This window comes from Salmo trutta, chromosome 37 (genome assembly GCF_901001165.1).
Source record: "Salmo trutta chromosome 37, fSalTru1.1, whole genome shotgun sequence".
Classification (NCBI taxonomy): Eukaryota; Metazoa; Chordata; class Actinopteri; order Salmoniformes; family Salmonidae; genus Salmo; species Salmo trutta.
Window position 1 is genome coordinate 31,320,257 of NC_042993.1, and position 12,473 is coordinate 31,332,729.

The window sequence follows — 12,473 nt, forward strand, 5'->3', positions numbered from 1 at the left end:
GCAGTGAGTAATGATGGTGGTGCTGTACAGTGCATTTTCTCTCACTCACACACTGCCACAATGCTTGTAACAACCGAGAGTCCGATTGAAGCAGTCAGTAGGGGCAGGGAAAAGTACCTCAGCGAATCTGGCAACTCGTTTTTCAAAATAAATGTCAAACAAATTATTATTATTTGGGAGGGACATTTCCCCCTGTCTCCTACGCCCTTGCACACGAGGAAACACTGTAGTGTCACTCTTAAAGAGAGACTGTGAGATTCTGGAATTTAAAAGGATCGGACCCATTATTTCAAATTCTGCCTAAAATGACATACACAAATCGAACTGCCTGTAGCTCAGGACTTAAAGCAAGGATATGCATATTCTTGATACGATTTGAAAGGAAACACTTTGAAGTTTGCATAAATGTGAAATTAATGTAGGAGAATATAACACATTAGATCTGGTAAAAGATAATACAAATATTTTTTTGTTCCATCATCAGGAGTCTAGGTGTAATTTAGATTTTGGCCACTAGATGGCAAAGTGTAGAATCCAGTTCCTACAATATAAAAATAGATTTTATCAAACAAAACTATGCTACATTTTATCTCTGGGACCCTCAGGATGACAAATCAGAGCAAGGTTACTGAATGTAAGTACATTATTTACCTTCAGCGTTGAATGTATCAAACCAGTTGCCGTGCTAAAAGTGTTTTGTTGTTGTGCACTATGTTCAAACAATAGCATGGTATTTTTTCACTGTAATAGCTACTGTAAATTGGACACTACAGTTAGTTTAACAAGAATATAAGCTTTAGGCCCATATAAGACATGTCTATGTCCCGTAAAGTTGGCTGTTGTTTACAACATCATTCTAGTCACATTAGCGCACGTTAGCAACAATCATCCCAGTTTAGGGACACCGATCCCGTAGAGGTTATGGAATGTCTCTGCGTGCAGTATGAAGGAAGTTAGCGATAGCATTGTTACTCTACCTGTAGACTTCCAGTCATTACGCTTGTAACGGTTCCATAACTACAGACGCTGGGAGACGGGAAGAAAATACAGGGTGAGGATCTAATAATAAATAGACATGAAACTAAACAAGAACAGCGTCTGGACCAGAGAAACAAAATAACATCAATGCAGACAGTGGAATTAAACTGAGTAAGTGACAGATATATGGGAGGCAATCAATGACGTGAGTCCAGGTGAGTCCAATGAAGTGCTGGTGCACGTAACGATGGTGACAGGTGTGCGTAATGATGAGCAGCCTAGCGACCTCGAGTGCCAGAGGGGGAGCGGGAGCAGACGTGACAAAGCTAATGCTAGGTCGGAATGGCTCGCGAAACTACCGCTAACTTCCTTCATACTGCAAGCAGAAAAAAATGTAATGCCAGAAACTCGCAGTATCCCTTTAACTGTTAAAGTCAAACGGGGAAACGTGGCCGACTTTTCTCACACAAGAGTTTGGCACTTTATTGGAGCTTTATTTATTTGTCAACTTGGTGTGTACATTTTGGAGCTTTTTCCTTTGACAAGTGATCCTGAATGCTAATTCAAAATGTTGTGGAGGAGGCTGAGACTCAGGCCAAAAAGCAGGATGGACCCAGTTTCCTCAAACCCCAATTTTGAGCTATTTTTCTGGGGGCGGATGAGGGGCAGAGGAGGGAGATTAAAACCAAAACGATTAAGTACTCTGAGACCATTACTGCTTGCTTTTCCCTTGTGCGTCACCACAGTTGAGGTTCTTTGTATTTCGTTTTGCTCCTCTCATGGAATATTATCAAGGACTTATCATGTTGAACCCAGGAGTGTATATGTTACCTTTACGTATAATCCACATTGTTTTGACCCAAAGAAGTGAAAATGCTTTGACCTCTCACATTCGAATTACAGTTAAAACTCGAGAAAACAGAAAGTTGGAGAACTAGTGTGTTCAAATCTGCATCTCAAGTGAGCTCCATATAGGCCCTTCTTTTTTTATTTCAAGGGAATATGTGGATGCCAAAGTATTTTTGGTGGGGGTTGGTTGGTGAGAGAGGTAGAGAGGCAGAAATTGAGAGTGGGAGCACAGTAAAGGCAAGCCTCAACTTCCCCTTCTCTCCTATCCTTTCTCTCCTTCCCTTTCTCCCCTTTCTCCTTCTCCCTTCTCATTTCTACTTCTCCCTTCTCCCCTCTCCCCTGGAAGAGCCCAGCCCTGGTACATGTGTGTTAGGTTTGGGTATAAGAGCGGTGCACAGCCTGATCTCTGACGGCTGACTGCCTGGGAATCAGTCACGGGAGATTAATGAGGCGGCCTCCATAAACCACACCGTCCCGCAGACAGGTCGGCCATTTTTCACACTGACAGATCAAGGCTTGGCATTTTTGGCATATTTCATGTTAACACTTAACTCTCCCCGGTGACGCATCCCCCTCCAGCGTCTAAGAGACCAAGGCTATTCTGTGTAGTCCAGAACAGACATTAACGTCATAGCCACCGCCAACTTCCCTGTCCATGTCAACGACCCTGTGACCTGATCTTGGCGCTACAATGGAAGCCCTGCGTGTTCATGCAGCGGGACACTACAGGGATAGAATTACTGGGCCTCTTCAATTACTGGGCCGTTCTCTCTGTTTTCTCTCTCTCTCTCTCTCTCTCTCTCTCTCTCTCTACAGTGTGAACAACAGAACAAGGTGAGGATGAGGAGAGATAGTGTACTCGATAAGCGGTGGAGGACAGGAGATGGTGTGATATGTCCCTGCTAGTTTCCAACCTTCACACTATCATTCATGGCATGCTCCCTGCAGCTCTTCCTGACGTCTTAGCCCGCTCTCTCTGCATCCTTGCCTGCTTTGAAGTCCTGGGGGGGGGGGGCACTGTCACTCACATGTCAGCCAGTGAAGTGGAGAGCCAAGGCTTTCTGATGGATGAATTCTTGGTGGGTATATATTTAGATATCTGTGGAGCGGGGCCCAGTGGAGCGGCTACTAGAGGAGCTCATCTGTTGAGCCCAGTCAGGTCGAAAACGTGCTAGAGTCACGTCCTGAACCACATCGTGAAATCGTGATTAACACGAGTCCTCTGTCTCCAAATAAGCCCTCTCATGATTTTCCAATAAATGTGATGGCTCAATAACGGGAGAGCAGAGGTTCTGGGTTGAGAACGTCCAAAACAGAGCATGATTGACAGGATTCCACTTTTGGGTTGACTTGTTCACACATTTCGACAATCCCGATCACATGGAAAAGGCTGTTCACGAGAACACTAAACCCATGCTCTTAGAACCATATACTTTTAAACATGATTATGTTTTTTGGTATGTTTTATCTGGCCTTTAGATTCTATGGGGTTTATCTTGCTTATGGAAACATGTTGTGACTGTTCCCATGCAGTGGTCAGTTCCCATACTGATCCCAGCAGGTCATAGATCCCACTGTATATCCATCTCAAAATTAGCACATTTCTGAAATCTCCTTATGACTGTCAATGTTTCTGGGCGTGGGGAAAGGAGGTTTTGAGCAATGGGGATGGCACCTATTAGCTGCCCTCTGGTTGAGGAATCTGTGGGAATGTGTATATGGTTTCTGTGTCCGATTTGTCTCCTGGAGAGCGCTTGGCTCGACGTGAAAGGTGCCGGGTTACTAAAGAGGCTCATTAGGGCCGAGAGGACCAGCGGACAGGTCTCAGGACAGCAGTGAGCAATGGGTGTCCAGGGGGGGTCGGAAGGGGGTCATGAGGGGTTGGTGGGAGTCTGGGAGAGCGTGAAACTCAGGACATATGGCCGTCCACACTCCGCACGACAACGTGCAGGAGAAAGAATGGGAAGGCTGGGAAAACATGTACATGTTCTAGATACATCCCATACTGCACCTGTGTTTCTGTCTCTGTCTTGAATATCTCTGACCTTTTCAACTGAATTTGTCTAGGCTGACTCTTTCTCTCATTCTCTCTCTTTAGGCCTCTCCTCTCTGCACTGTAACAGCTATACAACTGAGACAATGTCTTATGAGAGCAATAAATATATATGTGTGTTTCCAGATGTGTAGGAGAGAAATGGAGAAAGAGAACGTAGGTATGCATTGCACGGTTTTGTCTTTCGATAGGAAGTTAGCAAAGCAAATCGTCCCTTCAGTCCATAGGAGCGGGTGAATTTCATATGTGTTTGATCCAGTCACTGGGTCTAATCATGACAGTGGAGGAAACACAGAGGACAACATACAGTACATCTTCAGTCTACCGCACATGGCATTGTAATTACATGCACTTGAACTGTGGACATGATTGGATTTCATTGGAAAAACAACACATACATCGAAAACTTAGTAGGGCTACTGTGGTTGATGTTTGAGTAGTTTGTGACTACCTCAGATAAGTACCGTATAAATAAGTATTGCGGGCGGCACTTCATTGTACAGACAAAAATAAATACCTCTTTAAATGATTTCTCCTGTGAACTCCTGGACTAACAGATTCCAGGCACTCTGCAGGTATTTTTTTCTAACCCAGCGCCGTATTGGTCTAATGGATATCACTTCAAACACATACCACATGCTCTTTATATCCAGGACGGTTATGCTTCCAAAAAAACGAAATGCATGCAAACCTGCTCCGCGTAAAAAAGCCAATGGTTAATTTGTTTACTTTCAACAGCTCCACTTCTCTTTCATGTGATCTCTGTTGGGGAGCTACTGGCACCTGCCAGGGACTTTTGGGAGGCACGGGGTCAGCACCACTCACAGGTCTGGAACTGAACAGAGCTTCAGGTCCAGCAATCACTCCCATGTGGGCGAACCGAGCCCATGAAGGGCTGGACTGCTATGAAATAACACAAAGGGCTGAGTCAGTCGGGTATTGTGATTCTGAATATCCACAGGGATAAGTGCTATCTCTGAAATCCATTCTATTGGGGGCAGTGACTTGTCCACTTCACATATAGATGAATCAACAACATGTACAGTATACGAACTCTGTTAGCATCGATCCCTGCAAGTCAACAGACATTAATCCTCAAGTAGTACAGTACATGCTTTGTATATGATATGTGTATCTGACTCATGACACACCCAACCATGTACAGGTAAAACACACTCAAATGGATGCATTCTTTCGGCTCTGCTTGGCTCTGCAGTCAACACAGCGCATTTTGGGTATGCCGTCTCCTTAGTCGTTCCCCTGTGTGTATTTGACTTACGACACCCTCAACCATATATACTGATCAAAAATATAAATGCAACATGTAAAGTGTTGGTCCCATGTTTCTGTGCTGAAATAAAAGATCCCAGAAATGTTCCAGATGAACAAAAAGCTTATTTCTCTCAAATTTTGTGCTCAAATTTGTTTACATCCCTGTTAGTGAGCATTTCTCATTTGCCAAGATAATCCATCCATCTGACAGGTGTGGCATATCAAGAAGATGATTAAACAGCATGCTCTTTGCACAGGTGCACCTTGTGCTGGGGACAATAAAAGGCCACTCTAAAATGTGCAGTTTTGTCACGCAACAAAATGCCACAGATGTCTCAAGTTTTGAGGGATTGTGCAATTGTCATGCTGACTGCGGGAATGTCCAACAGAGCTGTTGCCAGCGAATTTAATGTTAATTTCTCTACCATAACCTGCCTCCAACATCGTTTTAGAGAATTTGCCAGTTCGTCCAACCGGCCTCACAACAGCAGACCACGTGTAACCACGCCAGCCCAGGACCTCCACATCTGGCTTCTTTACCTGCAGAATAATCTGAGACCAGCCAGTTGATGAAACGGTGGGTTTGCACAACCGAAGAATATCTGCACAAACTGTCAGAAACCATCTTAGGGAAGCTCATCTGCGTGCTCGTCATCCTCACCATGGACTTAACCTGATTGCAATTTGGCGGCGTAACTGACGTCAATGGCCACTGGCACGCTGGAGAAGCGTGCTCTTCACGGATGAACCACGGTTTCAACAGTACTGGGCAGATGGCAGACATCGTGTATTGCAATGTGTGAGTGAGCGGTATGCTGATGTCAACGTTGTAGCAGAGTGCCTCATGGTGGCGGTGGGGTTATGGTAAGGGCAGTCAGCTACAGGCAACTAACCCAGTTGCATTTTATCGATGGCAATTTGAATGCACAGAGATACCATGACGAGATCCTTGTCGTGCCATTCATCAGCCACCATAACCTCATGTTTCAGCATGCAAATGCACGGCCCCATGTCACATGGATCTGTACACAATTACAGGAAGCTGAAAATGTCTAAGTTCTTCCATGGCCTGCATACTCACCAGAGATGTCACCCATTGAGCATGTTTAGGATGCTCTTGATCGACGTGTTTGACAACGTGTTCCAGTTCCTGCCAATATCCAGCAACTTCGCACAGTCATTGAAGAGGAGTGGGACAACATTCCACAGACCACAATCAACAGCCTGATCAACTCTATGTGAAGGAGACGTGTTGCACTGCATGAGGCCAGTTGCGTGTATTCATGGATGCCAAGGAAAACTAGGCCAATAATCTTTCGTCTCTATGTGTTTCATAAATGTCCTTTCATTCGCAAGAGGCTGAATGTATCTCACTGGAGAAAGCATCCTAGCGAACGAAACCATGCCGCTCTGTGTCAGTATGTGTAGTATATCTATCTGAGGCGGTCTGGTCAGAAAGAGTATGGTGTTGTTGCTTCCCATAGCATTGAATGGAAGGGAAGCCATCGAGCATTTGGCCTCCGTTGATAAAAAATACGAAAAATAATAGCCAATCTGTGTAGAGTTAAACTGAGTGAGCTCAGGTGTGAATGGTCCTGGCGCACCAAAATAAAGTGTCAAGGGATGTCACGTCCTGATCATAGTAAGTTGTTATTTTCTATAGTAGAGTGGTCAGGGGGTGTTTTGGGTGGTTGTTCTATGTTTTCTTTTTCTATGTTTAAGTTTTAGTTTTTCTATTTCTATGTTGGGATTGTTTGGGTTGATCTCTAATTGGAGGCAGCTGATCCTCGTTGCCTCTAATTAGAGATCATATTTAAGTAGGGGTTTTTCTCTTCCTGTTTTGTGGGTTATTATCTTTTGAGAAGTGTGTTTTCCTCTCTGCGTCCCGGTTTGTTGTTTTTGTATTTTCGTGTATTGCATTTAGTTTCACTATAATAAAATATGTGGAACTACGAACACGCTGCATTTTGGTCCGATCCTTCAAACAGCTGTGACAAGGGAAGCCAGTTTGGATGTGGCTTCAGACCAATCACATCACAAGCCAAATATTATTAAATAAACTTGAATTGCTGCATCTCGTTGTGTTGTTGTCCTCCGGTGGCTAGCTAGCTAGCTCAAATTTTTCCTTTCTTAAATTAGCCATGGATGGACATGAGGATTTGGACTTGTGGTTTTACTTACAGTAATTCTCCATACTGGCCAATGATTATAACGGCGATTCTGATCCAACCAGAAATTCATACATTGTACCCCTGGCTTGATAGTATGTAAGTTCAACATGTAGCTAGATGTAGTATGCTAATGTTAACTAGCTGGCTTGGCACACCATTGCCAGTGAAAGGAAGTTAGGCTAGTGAGCAAGTATTTTAGCCAAGGCTTAACAAATATTATAGTGTGTACTGTATGACAGTCATAGACCGTTTCGGCAACATGAAAGAGAGGAAGATGGCATTTGTGTTTTCTCACACACACATACACACAGAAATCAGTACCATGGACAGCCACATTATATTTAACTTACATTGATTAGACTAAATCGTTTTTGGTATCTTTTAGTTGTCACTGTACTAGACTAAGCATAGGTGATTAGTTGATGTTGAAAAGTTGAAGTTGTAATGGTGCTGGAATAGTGTCGTCTCATGTTTTCAATTTTTTATTATAATTTTTTTCATACCTCGATTTCTTCCCAATTGGTAGTTACAGTCTTGTCTCATCGTTGCAACTCCCGTATGGACTCGGGAGAGGTGACGGTCAAGAGCCGTGCGTCCTTCGAAACACAACCCAACCTGCTTCTTGACACAATGCCCAGAAGCCAGCCGCACCAATGTGTCGGAGGAAACACTGTGCACCTGGCAACCGTGTCAGCGTGCACTGCACCTGGCCCGCCACAGGAGTCGCTAGTGCTCAATGGGACAAGGATATCCCTGCCGGCCAAACCCTTCCCTAACCCGGACGACGCTGGGCCAATTGTGCGCCGCCCCATGGGTCTCCCGGCTTCGACAGAGCCTGAACTCAAACCTAGAATCTCTAGTGGCACAGCTATTACTGCGAAGCAGTGCCTTAGACCACTGTGCCACTCGGGAGGCCCGGCAGCTCATGTTTTCTTTGTGCCTTGCAGTAACTCTGTGGTTCTAAATCAATAGTTAAATAGTTGTCCAAAAATGTTGGAAACATTACCTTGCTTGTTACATGCAATATGTTTTGTGGACTTGTTGACAGATGTTGCTCTGCGGTTTTGTAATGAAACAAATGCGTGGTTGAATTTATTCTGCCACTGTGTCATCATATTTTCTTGGCCTTAGGCCTATATATCACAGTGTCAAGGCATATGAACTAGCAGGGTATACAGCAAACAACACAATTATCACAACACATAGGTTTTAATATGTTTTTTTTCTGGATTGGCTTCCCCGGTGGTTTTACCCACGCACCGCTACAGCATGAGGCAAATTGGGGTCACACCAGATACTGACTGGTTTTCTGATCCACGCCCCTACCTTTTTTTAAGGTATCTGTAACCAACAGATGCATATCTGTATTCCCAGTCTATTAGGGTCTAAGGAATGTATTTCAATTGACTGATTTCTTTATATGAACTGTAACTCAGTAAAAAATGTTGCATGTTGCGTTTATATTTTTGTTCAGTATTCATAAAAACACACTCATATACAGATGCATGCACACATACATGAACCATTTATACAAGATGATTCATTGTGGTATTGTATTCAGTGTCTTCCAGCAAACCCAAACAGATCCGAGAGGGCCAGTAGTTCAGAAGAACGTGAAACTGGGACATCCAGGACATCCGGGTTGGTGATTGATCCTCCTCGTCTCCCCATCCCTGGCGAGTGGAACATCTGAACTCGATCAGAGAAGGCGCACGCTTGCGCCTCGCACGGAGGCCGCCTGAACCAGCCGCACAGAGGGGACACCAGATCCTCCGGGTCCAGAACAGGATGACTCACGCTGGGTTATATATTGTTCCCGGCGGGGCCTCCCATTTTGGTCCACGACTCCTGAGAGGATGGCCTCCAACAACCACTACGGGCTAGATTCCACATGTGCGTGTTAACTTCTGTTACTTCTATCTAGAGGAAAGGAGGGAGGAAGCGAGATTAGCAGGTGTTACATAAAAAAAGAGGACGGAGAGCCCCCTCACAACATGAGACAGTGACAATGAACTAGGTCAAACCGAATGACCTGTTTTCTCTAAAGGGAATAAAAGGAAAAAGAGTGGAAATGGCTGTATCCATCCAGAATACTGCATTGAGTCATATTTCATAAATATGACAAAAAAATGATCTCTGAACATCTACTTTGAACTGTAACTTAGACGGTTCATTTAGAGTGTATTGGGTTTTCCATAATATTGTCCTTCATGAGAGACCACTGGTCCAAATCAAATCAAGTGATGCATGGAACGGTGAATCCATTCCAACAGCCAGTATAACGATACTGTGATACTTTATCCATCCTAATACTGCCAGTTAGCCTGGTTAACAGTGTTGATGTAACATCAAATGAGTCATTACCATGCAATGCAACACCAATCAAACAATCATATTCACACCGGCCCAGGCATACTTGTAAACTGACACTGGCTGTCTCCATAGACACATTTGTTCTAAGTGATGATCGCTTAGCACTCATGGTTCCACCATCATCTTAAGATCACATAACATACTGTCAACTGTTCTGGCTGAGAGTGGAGTTCAGCTTCTCTATACGTTCTCCTTTTTCCTTTAGCTTCGGCTTTACTGCCTCGCCTTTAACACTTTAGGATTTATGGAGGGGCCATTCTTACATCCACCAGAGGTTTATGAACCCAGTAAAATGTTATTGTATGCAGTCTTCTAAACGGTCAGACCACAAAACATCCAATCATGGGCTTTTAACAGTCGGTATTGACCTGTTTTTCTGCCTAGGCCTTCTCTCGTGGCCTCAAGTCAAAAAACTGAAGAGAGAGGCCCAAACCTTTGATTTGGACGCACCGAGCAGAGCGAGCAGAAACAATTCTATTCAGTGCTTCTCCAGAAATCTTGGATGTCTACCGTGGTTCTTTAATTGATTCAAGTCTGCTTGGACCGGTGCGGTGATCAAAGCATCAAATCCTCAGTGCCTGGGATGTTTTCACATATCCCGACATGAACCGAAGAACACCCAGGGTCAAATAGTTTTCATGTGGTATTCAGCGAGAAACACAATCATTTCTGATTTCACAGTGTATGATGGAGATGTATTATGAAGGCAACATAAATATTGATACACTGTCTAACTAGCAGTATTACATTGATATACTGTATAGCTAGCAATATGATATTGATAAACAGGTTTGAGTTCTTTCGCCACTGAATTGAATGACTGCTGTAAATCCAACTGTCTGTCTGTCTGTCTACTGTCTACAGAATAATAGCAGTGTAATAACAATGTAATAATAATAACCACATAGGTATTATCTCAATTATGTTGCTAAGTCAGGATGTCAGTATTAAAACTCAGGTTACATAAGTGTAAGAGGAGACATAAAAAGAGATAGAGAGAAGAAATATGTATTTATTCAGGGTAAAATTCTAACATTAGAAAGGAACTTATTTTTGTGTGCAAATCTCCCATTGATATAAATGCATGATTTATGCTACAGTGCGCGTTAACGTGCATGTCTCTGTACTTGCTTTAACTCGACTGACCTGTTTCCTTTGTTTATGTTCATTGTTGTCAAATAGAATTGTCGGCAAATCCACTTTGAGTGATGATTCAGACCAATGACTCTAACTTTGAGGCTATTCCTCATAAATGACGTAGAATATTGGTTAGTTACTTGGTTTGATGACATAGAAACATTTAGCCTCTGAACATTGACAGATCGTCGGTTCACCATAATCCATCTGTGAAAATCCATGCCTTTCAGTGAAAACAAATGACAACATGAAGTCAACCTTGAATATTGTCTTCTTAGGGGAAATCTCTGGGTTATTTCCATCACTTGGAATGGCATCTTGTGCGTCATCGATACTGGGTGCCCTTCCCCGTTTAGCTGTGTATCCTGTCGGCCATCTATGTTGGTCATCAGGCTGATGGTCATCCTTCCGCCCGTTAAACAATTCCACTCTGAGGGTTCAATGCCCGCTACACACAACTCCTTGCCATCTCCACTGCAGCAGAGCCTCTCTCTCTCTTTCACTCCCATGGAGGTAGGAATGGACTGAACGCACAGAGACTCCATGCTTACTGGAGGGGCCGTCTGAGTTTTCATCTAATCAGAGGGATACTGACCAAGTCACTCATCAGATAAGGCTCTCCAGGCCCAGGATAGAAAATAGAAAAAGTATGTCTGGCTGGGGTGGTTAAGAATAGATTAATAGACTTTCTTAGTTTCTTATAGGGTTTCTTCGTCATACTGGCTGTTGTTAGTGGTGAGGATTTATTATGTGTTGGCTTCGCGTTTAAATCCAAACACTTGGCCTTTTCATTGAGCCGTGCCCTCATATCCATAAAGTCACGTGAAGTTACCAAAGACAGGTTGGGGATGAGCTGATCGCTGAGTGATTATTCTGAGACCCTCACTGATCCTGGGCTTTGTCCTTCTTTAGCCTCAGTCGTTTAACAGGATCAATATTATTTTGGCAAATAGTCATGGAAATGGTTATGCGGGCCTAATTTGGTTCTTATATGATGGGTTTAATAGACATTAAAGACAGAGAAAGACTACTGTTCAAAATAATGTAAAACGCTCTAATTGACTAATATAAGAGAGACAGGATTTTAGATAAAGTGAAATATATTGTGTCTTCCTAAAGTCCATATTGTGTTACTTTTAACGTAACCTCGGTTCCAGGTTTACTCACATCTCAGTTCGGTACATTTGGAGAACCAAATTCTCAAAAAAGGGGAGAAAAGTTGACACTTACAACCAATCAAATATTTTGTATTGGTGGCGCTCCAAAGAAGAGTTGGAATTTTGAAACTACTGCTATACACTAAACACTAGGAACACCTGCTCTTTCTATTACCTAGACTGACCAAGTGAATCCAGGTGAAAGATATGATCCCATTTTGATGTCACTTATTACATCCACTTCAATCCATGTAGATTAAGGGGAGGCGACAGGTAAAAGGATTTTTATAGATTGTGCATGTGTGCCATTCAGAGAGTGAATGGGCAAGACAAAAGATTTAAGTGCCTTAGAAGGGGTATGGTAGTAAGTGCCAGGCGCACGGTTTGAAAGTGTCAAGAACTGCAACGCTGCTGGATTTTTCACACTCAACAGTTTCCCGTGTGTATCAAGAAATTTTCATCACCCAAAGTACATCCAGCCAA